Here is a 13,608-nt window from a genome sequence, read left to right as displayed (position 1 = left end):
TCCATCGGATTGTGCGGTGACAAGCTCTGTGATATCTCCCTCATCCACTTCCAGTGCCATGGACTTTTAAAGGTATACAGTTTTCTCCAGCACTCTCTGTTCAGGTGTAAATTCCTCAAACTCACAGTCACAACGTTAAAATTTTCAGTCACAACGTCAAAGCACAGCTTTTTCCATGCAGAGGTCAAGGTTCTTTCTGTAACACCAGCTGGGCCATATGTATAATGGCATATGGCAATGTATGTAGTGGTCCTTCCAGAAGTCTCGAAGGATGAAGTTTGTATTCTCCGTAGAGATCACCAGTTGCTCCATGGGCTGTAGAATTGGGTGGAAGGTAAAGAATCGTTATAAAGCTAAACTTCTCGAGGATGTCGTGCTCAAGATTTGGTAGGTGGTAACCAGCGTTGTTAAGGAGCAAAAGGGCTTGCATTGGTAAGTCATTGACCTCGAGGTATTTCTTAACGGCAAAACCAAAGACCGAGCTGTTCCACTCCACAAAAAAACTTCTGTGATCCATACCTTTGGATTTGCTTTTCGCATAACAGCATAACATAGTTACTTTTTTAAAGCTTTATGTGGCCTTGAAACCTCTAGGATTTTCTGTGTGGTATACGAGCAGCGGCCTGACCTTGCAATCGCCATTCGCATTTGCACACAGTGCGAGAGTCCACCTATCTTTCATGGGCTTATGACCTGGAACTTTCTTTTCTTCTGCGTTATGTATGTGTATTTAATTATGGCAAAGCACACTAGGGCTATCTGCATAAGGGATGCCTTCGTGGAGGACTTTCTAAGGGAAACTGGCTCTCTGCGTTATGTAAGTTTTGCTTGATACCTTCTTCCAGAAGAGCCGTGCTCGTCGCAGTTGAATAGTGTTTGGGAGATGTATCATTTGGCTTCGACCAATTCAGCAAAGGTTTTTGCAAATTACTCAGCTTGCTTACAATCACAGCTCGCTGACTCACCATGTCTGACTGCGGAGTGATTGCCAGTTCTTTTGGGAATATTCTCGAATTACCCCGGACTGACTTTGAACTGCTTCTGTGAAGCTCCGTGTATTGAAGTACGTGGACTCTGCTACAGCAAATCTGAGTAAATGACTGGTGCCTTCTCGCAAATTATAGCCTCTATCACAGTGCCTCCAGCGAGCTCCTTCTCTGTCAACCACAATAACAGAAGATTCTCCATCTTTTCATTTTCACGGACAATGTTGCGAAGGCTTTGAAATAATTTTAACACCCTTACCTGGAGTTATAGCCTTTATCGAGTTCTTCTATTTCCGAATAGTGTACATCGTAGAAATTGTACGATGGTATTGTATTGCCAAGTCTTTAATGCCTTACTTATGTTTCTCTATTATCTCCCGCTTTAATTCTGTAGATGCCACCCTTTTTTTTCTTACCACTATTCTTTATCATCACATTTTGGGGACTTACGGTTACATTAGAAATAAATTCGCTGAATAAGTATATGCCAATAAAAAACATAAAATTAAAACAATACAATATAGAAATGCTTCTATGGCGAGATGAACTCAAATAGCTTGTGAGTTTAAGCTGTAGTGACGTCACAAACCGAGCGGTAAAGTTGCTGAACTCTGGTGGTTCGGTCCGAGGTTCGATTCCTGTTAACGGGCTGGCTGCATGGGCGTTTTCGTGGTTTTCCCCATATGTAACGTGTATACTATACTTTCCTTAGAAAGTCCTCCACGAAGACATCTCTTTAGGCAGATAGCCCGTAATCCCATCAAGTCATAACCTGAACTTAATAATGAACCTTTCTGATGGAGATTTTGTCAAAACAGAAACTGTTATAAAGATACGGCACTTCAATGGAAGCTGCTTTCTTCAAGTTCTTCATACGAGCGTCCGACAATCTAAATATCTTCTTTATAAATAAATGTCTAAATGCGTTCATATTTGTGAAGAAAATCCTAAGTTGAAAATCATTTAAACAAACGACGGGACTACTTTTAAGTGGTTTAGGAAGTAACTATTACCTTTGAGAACTGGAGGAAGATAAATAATTCTTAGATTATTTCGGGGGGGATTCTTAGAGATCAGACACTCCTTTTATACATGTTAGCTTGTTTCAGCTGTCTTACTTTGGCTCTCTGGCACACACACACACACACCCTCAAAACGAACTATACTCTCAGCATGCCAGCGAGCATGCCTTGATAATGTAGTTTCCCACGGTTCCAGCAACGAAAGAAAAAGCAAAGTTTCAAAAAACAAAACGTCCTTTGCAAATGCAAATAGAATAGCATTTGTTTCAGGTTAGCTTGGCAATGCATTAACGCAAGCATTAACAACCCTACTTGGTATATCTTTATGTTAATGGGTAATTCTTGTTTTTCTCGATTTGTTTTTCTTCAGCTTTTTAATATTTAAAATATGCGTGCTCAGAATTAAAATAATAATAATGAATAAACTATTTAAAGATAGACTAAGATGGATTTAAAAATGAAATAAGTTATTTAAAAATAGCAAATAATTTAATATATGAAAATTTTTTAAATATATGTAGTTAGTTCTTAAATATCATTCCTCTTGCGATTAAATAAATACCTTTTACTTTAAATACCTTCTACTTTTTAATATAAGTGTCAACATAAGAACTCTAAAATCCAGATTCTTAACAAAATTCTGTTTTAAAAAAAATCTTAAATTGCTATAAAAAAAGAGTATTTATTTGTTTTTTGGACCTCTGGTTTCTCAAATATATACCTCCGATTCAAATAAAATCCGTCTTAAAAATGATAAATGGCAAGACAAAAAGAATATTTTTTTTAACTTCTGTGTGCGAAGTAAAGTAAGTAATGCAGTCACGACAAATTTCGGGTATCATATTAAGGTTCCCGAATAGATCTTGACTAATTTTTTGGTTGAGGTCTGTACACACGGACAGAATAAAGGACTCTTTTTTTCAAAATGCTTTCTTAAAATGGACTTAAAATGGATTTTTTCGTGACGTACGTATCTTCCATAACTCAAAAACGAGTAGCCGTTGAACAGTGAAATTTAGTTCATCGGATTGCTATAACATTTAGTTGTCCTCCCTTTTTTTTTATCGCAGTCAGAAATACAAGAAATATATATATTGTTACGTGCCTAGGGTTCGTAATGGATTGAAATGTACTCAGAACCGACGACAGCTTGATAAAATTTATTTTCCCTAAGGGACTTTCCACAGAAGTATTCGGACAGCTGTTCTCGGTATGACAGAGTACAGTCAGTAGTTACCTTTTCAAACTACACAGAATGGTAAACACAACTCATTGCAAAGCGTATCTAAACGGTAAAGCTCTCATGGAGATTTCGCAATATTCCGAACTCAGCTCTGAACTAAAAGCAAAGAAACTGATGCTCTGTCCGGTCTTAGTTTTCCTCCAGCAATCGAGAAATTTCCGGCACCTTCCATTTCTCGAAATTGCTCGAAAGCATATGCATTTATATAGGGCCAAGTTACAGTTCCAGTTATAGTGGCGTTTGTGTCAATTACAGTTATACAAGGACCAGACCAAAATGTCGCCAAATGGTCACCAAGTTTTGGCGACAAAATAAGTCGCCAAAACCATCGGCAGCTTGGCGTAGCCGTTTACCCTCAATGTTGCTCATGTAACCCCCTGTAACCTTATTTTCTGGCGAAGCTGCACTCTTGAGGCCTTTTGTGTTACAGGAATTACTACAGTTAATTTCACTAAAATTATTTACATATATATATATATACAAATTCGTAACTCTTTTTCTCTCTCTCTATATATATTAATAATTTATTTACCAACGGATTATTGAGTATATTATCGCCTTTAAGAAAATTAGTAGTTGAATGAAGTAACGTACAGCATTTAAAAATGAATCTTGGAAAAAAAATTTAAATGACCATCAAAAATGAATCATGAAAAAAACTGAAATTGGAAACTTTTAAAAATGAAAAGTTAGTAATAAACCAAGTAATTATCGACAATAATCGGAAATTGGTTGACTTTTCAAGGGGAACAAACCAACCCCCAATCAAGTAGCAATAATTAATAAATGCGAAGGTGCTTCGTCCTTTACTCAAGTAAGATTTATAATAGGAAACTTTTAAAATGAAAAATTAATAACAAACCAAGTAATTATCGTCATTGATCGGAAATTGGTTGAATTTTCAAGGATAACCAACCCCCGATAATAATAATTAATAAACGCGAACATGCTTCATCTTTTACCCAAGTAAGATTTATAACTGGAAATTTTAAAATGAAAAAATAATAACATAATTTCATTTCAATGTAAGTAATTATCGTCATCGATCGGAAATTGGTTGACTTTTCAAGGGGAACAAACCAACCCCGATCAATTAGCAATAATTAGTAAATGCGAAGGTGTTTCGTCTTTTATTCAAGTAAGAATTATAGTACCAAACTGGTAGGATGAGTTTAAGCCAATTAGATTTTACGTGAGATGAATTAAAGTGAAGGTACTATATAGAATTCATTATGAATGTGGCAGTTCCGTTTAGTTTATAATTTTTTTTTAATCATGAGATATTATTGCTAAGTTAAGTAGTAAAATTAGTAAAATTTAAAAAACAAATTAATTTAGTAGTAAAATTTTCTCAGTTGAATAAAGTGGCCCCCGACATCCTCGCTTTCATGCATGTTAATTCAAATAATTGTATCACTTTCTATTAGTACCCCTTAATATACCGCTATTTATATATATAACACACACCGTGTCTTTTATTTTCGCAAACGTTCTTCATACACATACACTGAAGTGACAAAAGTCATGGTATACCTCCTAATACTTTGTCGGTCCTCCTTTTGCCCGGCGAAGTGCAGCAACTCGACGTGGCATGGACTCAACAAGTCGTTGGAAGTCCCCTGCAGGAATATTGAGCCATTCTGCCTCTAGAGACGTCCATAACTGTGAAAGTGTTGACGGTGCAGGGTTTTGGGCACGAACTGACCTCTCGATGATGTCCCATAAATGTTCGATGGGATTCATGTCAGGCGATCTAGGTGGCCAGATCATTCGCTGGAATTGTCCAGAATGTTCTTCTAACCAATCGCGAACGATTGTGGCCCGGTGACATGGCGCATTGTCATCCATAAAAATCCAATCGTTGTTTGAGTACGTGAAGTCCATGAATGGCTGTAAGTGATCTCCAAGTAGCTGAAGGTATCCATTTCCAGTCAATGATCGGTTCAGTTGCACCAGAGGACCGAGTCCATGCCATGTAAAAACAGCCCAGACCATTATGGAACAACCACCAGCTTGAACAGTGCCTTGTTGGCAACTTGGGTCCATGGCTTCATGGGGTTTGCGCCACATTCGAATCCTACCATCAGCTCTTACCAATGAAATCGTGACTCGTCTGACCAAGCCACGGTTTTCCATTCGTTTAGGGACCAACCGATATGCTCACGAGCCCACGAGAGTCGCTGCAGGCGATGTCGTGCTGTCACTAAAGGCACTCGAGTCGGTCTTCTGCTGGCATAGCCCAAGGAAGACAAATTTCGCCGCACTGTCCCATCGGACACGTCCCTCGTACGTCCCACATTGATTTCTGCGGTTATTTGACGCAGTGTTGCTTGTCTGTGAACATTGACAACTCTACGCAGACGTCGCTGGTCTCGGTCGTTAAGTGCAGGTGGTCGGCCACTGCGCTGTCCATGGTGGGATGTCATGCCTGAAATTAGATACTTTCGGCACACTCTTGACACTGTGGATCTCGGAATGTTGAATTCCCTAACGATATCCGAAATGAAATGACCCATGCGTCTAGCTCCAACTAACCATTCCGCGTTCAAAGTCTGTTAATTCTCGTCGTACTGCCATAATCACGTCAAAGCCTCTTCACATGAATAACTTGAACACAAATGAAAGCCCTGCCAAAGCACTTCGCATTTATACATTTTCTACGCGATGCTACTGCCATCTGTATATTTGCATATTGCTATCCCATGACTTTTGTCACTTCAGTGTATACTTCCAATTACCGTGTTTCAAATGACGAAAATAATCATGTTTTGGCTATTTCAAATTTAAAAAAAAAAAATAATAAAAATAAGGGAGAGCATAACGAAATTTAACTTTGAATGCGGTCTAGCGGTTTCTACACTTATATCTGGGAAAGTTTCACATTCGTTATGAAAAAATAAAATTACAAAAAGTTCGATTCCCATATGACCAAAATTGGCCGGTATATTTAATGTAGAATCGGTACTTACTGTCTAGGAATATGATGTCTGTAAACTTACTTCTTTTATGGCTGTCTAGGGGCTAATAAACTAGTCCAATTTACAAATAACTTGAATATTTAATAGAAAAATTAATAGTTGCTACAAACTACAAAATGATTAATGTGTAGAAAGATGAATTTACATAGATGATATATACAGATGAAGAGAATCGACTGTCTTTTACATGTAAACATCTTTCAGTCGCGTCATCGTCTTAATGGCGGAATCGTCTGACTTCCATCCTCGAAAAAGTAAAAGATTTATTCTCACAGCTTGTCGCGTCATCCGATTATAATGAACGATGCCATCCCACATTAATTTTAAAGTTTGTAATTTTTGATGTTATTTCAACTGGAAGGATCGATGCATTAAGTCAGAATAATTCGAGGGAATGTGTTTAAATGAACTCTGAGGAAAAAAAATGTGTATAATTTCCGTGCAAGGAAGTCATGTGGTGTTTACATCAGACTTTTTAAATTTATATTTTGAATACCAAGTTTCTAAAATATTTTAAGCGGTTTTTGTTTATTTTTCTTACCGGGGACATTATAAAATATTTTTTTAATGAACACACTAAAGTACAAACTTCAAAAGACTGATTCAGCATAACTAAAACTCAGTGTTAAAAAATATTTAGGGGCAGTTAGAAAAGAATTTTGTATTACATTTTATTGCATGTTTTTATTCATGTATACATTAATTTTTTATTACGTTAGAAACTCATTTTTTGTCCGTATCATGTTTGTCCGATTCAGTTTTTAAATTGTTGCCTCCAAATTTATTATTTGAAAAAATTAAATAATGACAAATCAGTATGTATGTTCTTTTCCTCGCATTGTGAAAAAATGAAGACAACTAAAAACACCGAATTTTTACGACGATGTGGAGGTAATTGCAATTAATTTTCAAAGGCATTCCGTAACCAAAACGCCTTGGTCCGAATTTTTTATTTGCACGTTGTCCTGCACCTGAACATGTACACCTCGAAGCCCGAAATTTGAATTTGATTTTGATTTATTTCATATTTTGTAGGAATTTATGAAGCAATTGATTAACAAAACGATTGGAAAGCGAGCATTAACAGCACTCTTCGAAATAAAATTTTTTTTATCTCCGATGTGCCAGGCTGTTGCCATTCGGCAGAGTTTAAGTTAGTTATTTTTCCAATTTAATCCACAAATTCGGCTATTAGATATCAATATGTTTCCACTGTTCAAATAGATATTTATAATCTTCATGCACTAGTGTGTTGCCATTCATTAAAACTTAATATATTTATTTATTTTTCAAATTTAACCTGTCTGTTATTGAGTAGCAAACCAAAGGATTGAATAGTAATCAACGCAATTCCTAAAAAAATTTTTTTATATTGAGTAAAAACGTGAAATTATAAGCTGGCTCATTAGAAATATTAAATATTTTTATGAATTGACACTAGCTGTTCTTATTAAAATCATTATATATTTTTCTCTTTTTTATAAGTTTTTTAGGTGGCTGTCCTCTCGAGCGGCTAGTTTTCAAAGAAATAACATAACGAACATAAAAAAGTATATATAGTAACCCTTAACATTTATAGAGAAATTCTAAAGCTACGCTGTTTCTAAATATTTTGTGATTTTATTCTTGAATTGTATGCAGCGTAAGTGGGAAGAAAGCAATACGTAATAAATAATAAAGCTAAAAAGAGAGAAAAAAGTGTTAATAGGAACGAGTCGAAGAATTAACTGGTCACCTGCGATACCCAGTGAGAGCATAAAATACATCAACAAACCGTCTGGTGCGACATTAAAATTTGGATCCTTTCAAATTTTTTTTTCTCTCTCCCCCTCTTCTTTTTCCCCGAACAGTCAAATTTTCAAATTTTTATTGTCGAAACAATACTTGCAATAAGAATAGTCTCTTTTCAGGAAGAATGCTGGTTTCTGAATAATCACCTAAGCTCTCTTACCATTGGCTGTCCTCGAAGAAGCTGTTTTTGTTTTTTAACCATTAAACGTAATAGATAGTTAAAATGTTGCCGCTAATGGCACAGTAAAATGGAGCGAATATGCGAATATGAGTAAGCATTGTTGTTATTTTACCGTAATGTTATAACAAATTCTTCCATCGTCCGAAATAAGCACGCCCGTAAAATTAATCATTTTACCGTATGTTTTTTAAATTAACACAAATTGATCTATTCAAGAACAATAAAAATTGCACGCTTTTGCATGATATATCAATATTAATGCATTAAAAAATAATAAAAGTTAAACTTATGGTTAGGTCTATTCTTTCAGAATGTTCTCGTGTCTTTTCTAGAAGTGTAACCAAGTTGCATTAGCTTATTTTTGATCGTATTATGATAAGAAAGATGGTGTTCAAAAAAGTCACTTAATTATTAACTGTCTAACTATTTTAACTATTAATTATCTAAGTATTAAATGTCTCAAAACTATTAATTGTATAATGATTCTAAAAATTACAAGCTATTCCTTTTGCAATGATTAAACTACTAGCTATCAATTGCCTGACTATAAATGTTGATTATTTGATCATTATAAAAATACTAATTATTAATTGTGTAACTATTATTAGCTATGTTAAAACTACTCATTTTCTAATTGTTCTCAAAATGATTAACTATTAACCGTGTACTAATTAAACTATTATTTTTACTTCCTTGTACGAAGTAAAAAGGAAGTATTGTAATCGCAAAAAGTTTCAGGCAGCATATTTCAACGAAAATATCCATTTTTATCGCTATCGAATGCAATTTAACGATGTTTTTGCGTGATATCTCTACGTAAGGACAGAATAAAAGACTCGTTTCCTCCGAAAAAAATGATAAAACTGCTTTAAAATTAATTCTGAAGTGAATTTTTCGTGGCGTCTGTACGAACGTATGTACGTACGTGCGTACGTACGTCTCTCGCATAACTCAAAAACGAGTACCCTCAGAACGTTGAAATTTTATATATAGGACTGCTATAACATGTAGATATGCACCTCGTATATTTCAACGAAAATATCCATTTTGACCGCTATCGAATGCAATTTAACGATGTTTTTGCGTGATATCTGTACGTAAGACAGAATAAAAGACTCGTTTCCTCCAAAATAATGATCAAACTGCTTTTAAATTAATTCTGAAGAGAATTTTTCGTGGCGTCTGTACGAACGTATGTACGTAGTGCGTACGTACGTACGTATCTCGCATAACTCAAAAACGAGTAACCTCAGAACGTTGAAATTTTGTATATAGGACTGCTATAACACGTAGTGCACCTCGTATTTTGGTTGCAATCGGCCGCACCAAACGTATATAAATACTATATTTATACATATATCCACTCTGTTACTCGGCACAGTGATCTCAGTTTCTTTACTCTTATATGTTTGTAAATTGTACATTTTTTGCTTTAAAAATGATTGAATTATGTTGTTCTTATCTTCTGGTTAAGGGTTTTATGCCTTTATTAAATCTGTATGCAATATTTTTACAAATATCAACAATTTAAAAGCTGTTTAAGTGCGGTTAAATTTTAAATAACATGGACATATTTGTTTACATTTGAAACAGCAGAATTGTAGATTTGTTGCCAATCTAGAGAGACTAAGCTTCGCAACAACAAAAACAACGCCTTCATTTATTATTGCGAATTAAATCATGCTTAATCCTTTCTGGAATTTTTTTGAGGAAATAAGTGTTTAAGATTTACTTAATTTTTAATAATGAGTAATTTAATTTTTAATAATTAGTAATTTTTAATACAGATATTTTGAGCTTTTATGTATTTTTGTCTTGTCGCGAAGTGAAAACTGAATTAATTGAATGAGAAATACTCAATCGTCTGTGAAAAGTTGTTTCTTTTTTGTTTTGTTTGCTTAACTTCTTTTTTACATCGTTCTAGCTTTATTATAGTATTTCAAAAGAACATGTGGCAACGATTAGATAATTTTTTAAATGATATACATTTTGTGCATTCTGAGTTATAATATGAATGAAATATAATACTGTTAAGTGAACCTAGTGCCAGAGTGTCGCTATGTTAAACAAATAGAGTGAATTTTAAAGAATGCCATTATTCTATTGTGGTTTATGCGCTGTCGGCGAAGTAGATTTAATTAAATCCAATAAGTTTAAAAAAATGCAAGAAACAAATGCGTATAATTTAATATTCCGTACAAGGAAGTCATGTGGTGTACACATCAGATTTTTTAATTATGAATATTAACTGTTTCACTTTTATTAAATGTTAATTATTAATTGCCTAACTTTAAACAATGAATTATGTAACTATGTCACTTAATTGTCTAACCATTAAACATTATTAAACTATTAATTATTAATTGTATATCTGTTAACTACATGAAAACTCTTTAATTTTCTGACAATTCTTAAAATTACGAACTATTAATTGTCTACTGATTAAACTATTAACTATTAATTACTAAGTGTTAGGCAATATTTAATAGTTTAATCAGTAGACAATTAATAGTTTGTAATTCTGAGAATAAGTAGAGAGTGAATAGTTTGGAGACGCTTAATAATTGTACAGTTAATACTCTTATAATAGTTAATAGTTAAACAATTAACATTTACAGTTAGGCAATCGATAGTTATTAGTGTAATCAGATGTCAGTTAATAGTTTGTTAACGTCTACTAATTAAGCTGTAGAGACATTAGGTATTTTTTTTAAGCAAGAGTCATGAAAGGTGCCCTCTTTGGGAATCGAGCCACGGATCTCTGGAATACGCGTCGAGCGTGCAGACGACTACATCACAAAGGCACGCTAAAAAGGCGGGAGAAATACCTTATATAAACCCCCTTTTAAAGGGCGACTGGGATTTGGCGACTGGGTTGGGTGGAGAATCATCATCCAGCACCCTTTTAATTCGGGCGTCACTTTAGAAACATTAAGTATTTTTGGAGGCAAGAGTCATGAAAAATTAGCAACGCCTTCGCCGGGAATCGAACCACGGACCTCTGGAATACGCGCCCAGCGTGCAGACCACCACACCACGAAGGCATGCTAATTAATTGTCTAACTGTGTAAACTATTAACTATTAATTGTCTAACTGTGTAAAATATTAACTATTAATTATTAAAGCATTAAGCTGTTAACTGTAGCTATGATTTTTTTAACTGGTAATTGTGTCAGAACTACTAATTATCTAAATATAACTACAAACTATTGTACGAGTATAATTATTAATTTTCTCAAAATTACAATATCTGATTAAACTATTAATTGTCTAACTACAATTATTAAGTATTAATTATCTTGCCTCCCTTAGTTATATATATAGGTTGGCGGGAGGTTAAAAAAAGAAAGACTTTAAGGTCGTATTATGTATGCAACAATTTCGACCTGCTGCCACTTTTACGGAAGTTCTGACATCGTTCTATAAGATCATTTGCACAATGGTTCGAAAAAAAAGATTCCATAAAACTCTCACGCGTGATAACAGTTACAGAGCGGCATTTTTGACTCGGAGGTTAAATCGTAATAAATATCTTTTCCAAGAGCCCCTCAGGGAGGGACACTCCAACCCTTTTTCCGGTCGGTTTTTCTCGCGATTCACTCGAACAGATGGAACATTTTGCATCCTAGGGGCAAGATCTGTCGTCCGCTGACATGAGGGTGGACTTGGGAAAAGTTCTTTAACAGTCGTAGTTAAGGCCCGATGCCCCAACCGGAGTCATGCCAATGAGGAGCCTCGGCCCAAAGCGAATGTGTAGTCGAGAGTTAACTGTGACCGCGGAAAGTCGAGATACCAGGTCATGGGAGTGGTGTAACCGCGACCGTAAGGTGTGTTTGTTGGTTCTCCCCCATTTTGCAATAAAAGACTCATTAAGGAGGATTTCTTGGGTGTCTAGGATTTTTTTCTTTTAATGAAATGCTATGAATATGTGGGTCCGAATATCTGTAATTTCTCTTAATGGATCTTTGAATGTGGAGAAAACTGTTTTATAACGGTTCTGGCAATGGATCGTAGATGATGTTTGCTAAGCTTTCGCTTATAGTTTCTTGCTAAATGTTACTGTTATAGGATTGGTAAAAAACGGTTATAAAAGTGGGTTATAATGTAGAGAAATGAAGGTTATAACGGGTTGATCTTCCGTGCAATATAACTGATTCGTAACTATGCAAACAGATTTTATTTTTAGTAGTAGTATAATAATAAACCTTTTTTTTTTTTTTATAGAATGCATTTAGCGTTCTATGGTTAAGATTTATTTTCTGTTCTATTATGTTTTATATTCTGTTTTCTTCCATATACTATTCTATATATTATTTTTTTCTGTTTATATTTTTTCCTCTCCCCCCCCCCCATATTAGATTCTGTTTTATATTCTACTTTGCTTTTTTTCATATTCTTCTATATTCTGTTCTTTTCTATATATATGCTCTTCTGCTTGTTTTCTTCTATATTGTATTCCATCCCATTCTATATCTGGTTCTATGTATTATTGTATGCTATTCTACATATTGTATTTTGTTTCATATTCAATTCTGTTATGTTCATATTCCATTTTATTATGTTCTATTCTAATCTGTTCCGTGTGCCAGTGGACTAGCGGCTTGTGAGCCGCACGCGGGCTCCAACTACATTTCCTCTGAACTTTTCTTTGTAATAGCACAGCACCCAAAGCGTAATTACTAGTATCCGTCCGAATAATGTAAGGCTTTGTTGCATCACTTTGCTTGAAATGGGAGGGCTAACAAGAAGTCGTTTTAATTTCTGGAAAGAATTTTCTTGCTTTTTTCTCACGTCCAGTTTACATTCTTCTTAGTTAAATTGCTTAGTAGCTATTTCTGAGAGTTTCAGTATGAATCTTCTTTACTAGGAACAGGTCTGCAAGAAAGACTGCACTTGTTTCACGTTTCTTAAAGCAGGCATCTTCTGTATAGCACAGGTTTTCTCTGGATTAACTTCTACTCCTTCACTAGTGATCCAGTGCCTAAGATATTTTACTTAACTGCAAGCAAAACTGCTTTTCCCGCGATTTGCATTAAGTTTAAATTGCAACAGTCTCTCGAAAACTGCTTCTAGATCAGTTACATGTTTTTCAAAAGTCTCTGACAGTATTATAATATCATCTAAGTAAGAGAGAGCAAACATATCTTTCAATCCGCTTCAGAATTTATCCTTTAATCTCTGAAAAGTGGCCTGAGCAGTATTCAGTCTGAAAGGCATTCGAACGAACCAGAAAGTTCCAAAAGAGCAAACAAATGCTGTTTTGTCTGCGTCTCTACTCTTTATCAAGTTAGCGTCTGTAGGACAAACGCAGACTTGATGGTACCCAGGTCGTAAATCAGTGGTTGTCATATATGATGTATGTTTAGCAGCGTGCAGTAAGTCCTCCATCCCAGGTAATGGATATGA

At 34.9% G+C, this 13,608-nt stretch overlaps 1 protein-coding gene across 1 annotated transcript in view; it reads left to right on the top strand.

Annotated features, from left to right (window-relative positions):
• Positions 1-13,608, top strand: part of LOC118197425 (puratrophin-1-like) — a gene marked incomplete at its 5' end in the record, with an annotated part of 530,248 nt that overhangs the window by 337,400 nt on the left and 179,240 nt on the right. The gene's annotated exons all lie outside the window — the stretch shown is intronic.

Source organism: Stegodyphus dumicola, chromosome 5 (genome assembly GCF_044657685.1).
Source record: "Stegodyphus dumicola isolate Sdum_Otavi_A_Nest chromosome 5, ASM4465768v1".
Taxonomy (NCBI): Eukaryota; Metazoa; Arthropoda; class Arachnida; order Araneae; family Eresidae; genus Stegodyphus; species Stegodyphus dumicola.
This window is presented reverse-complemented; position numbering and strand designations above follow the sequence as displayed.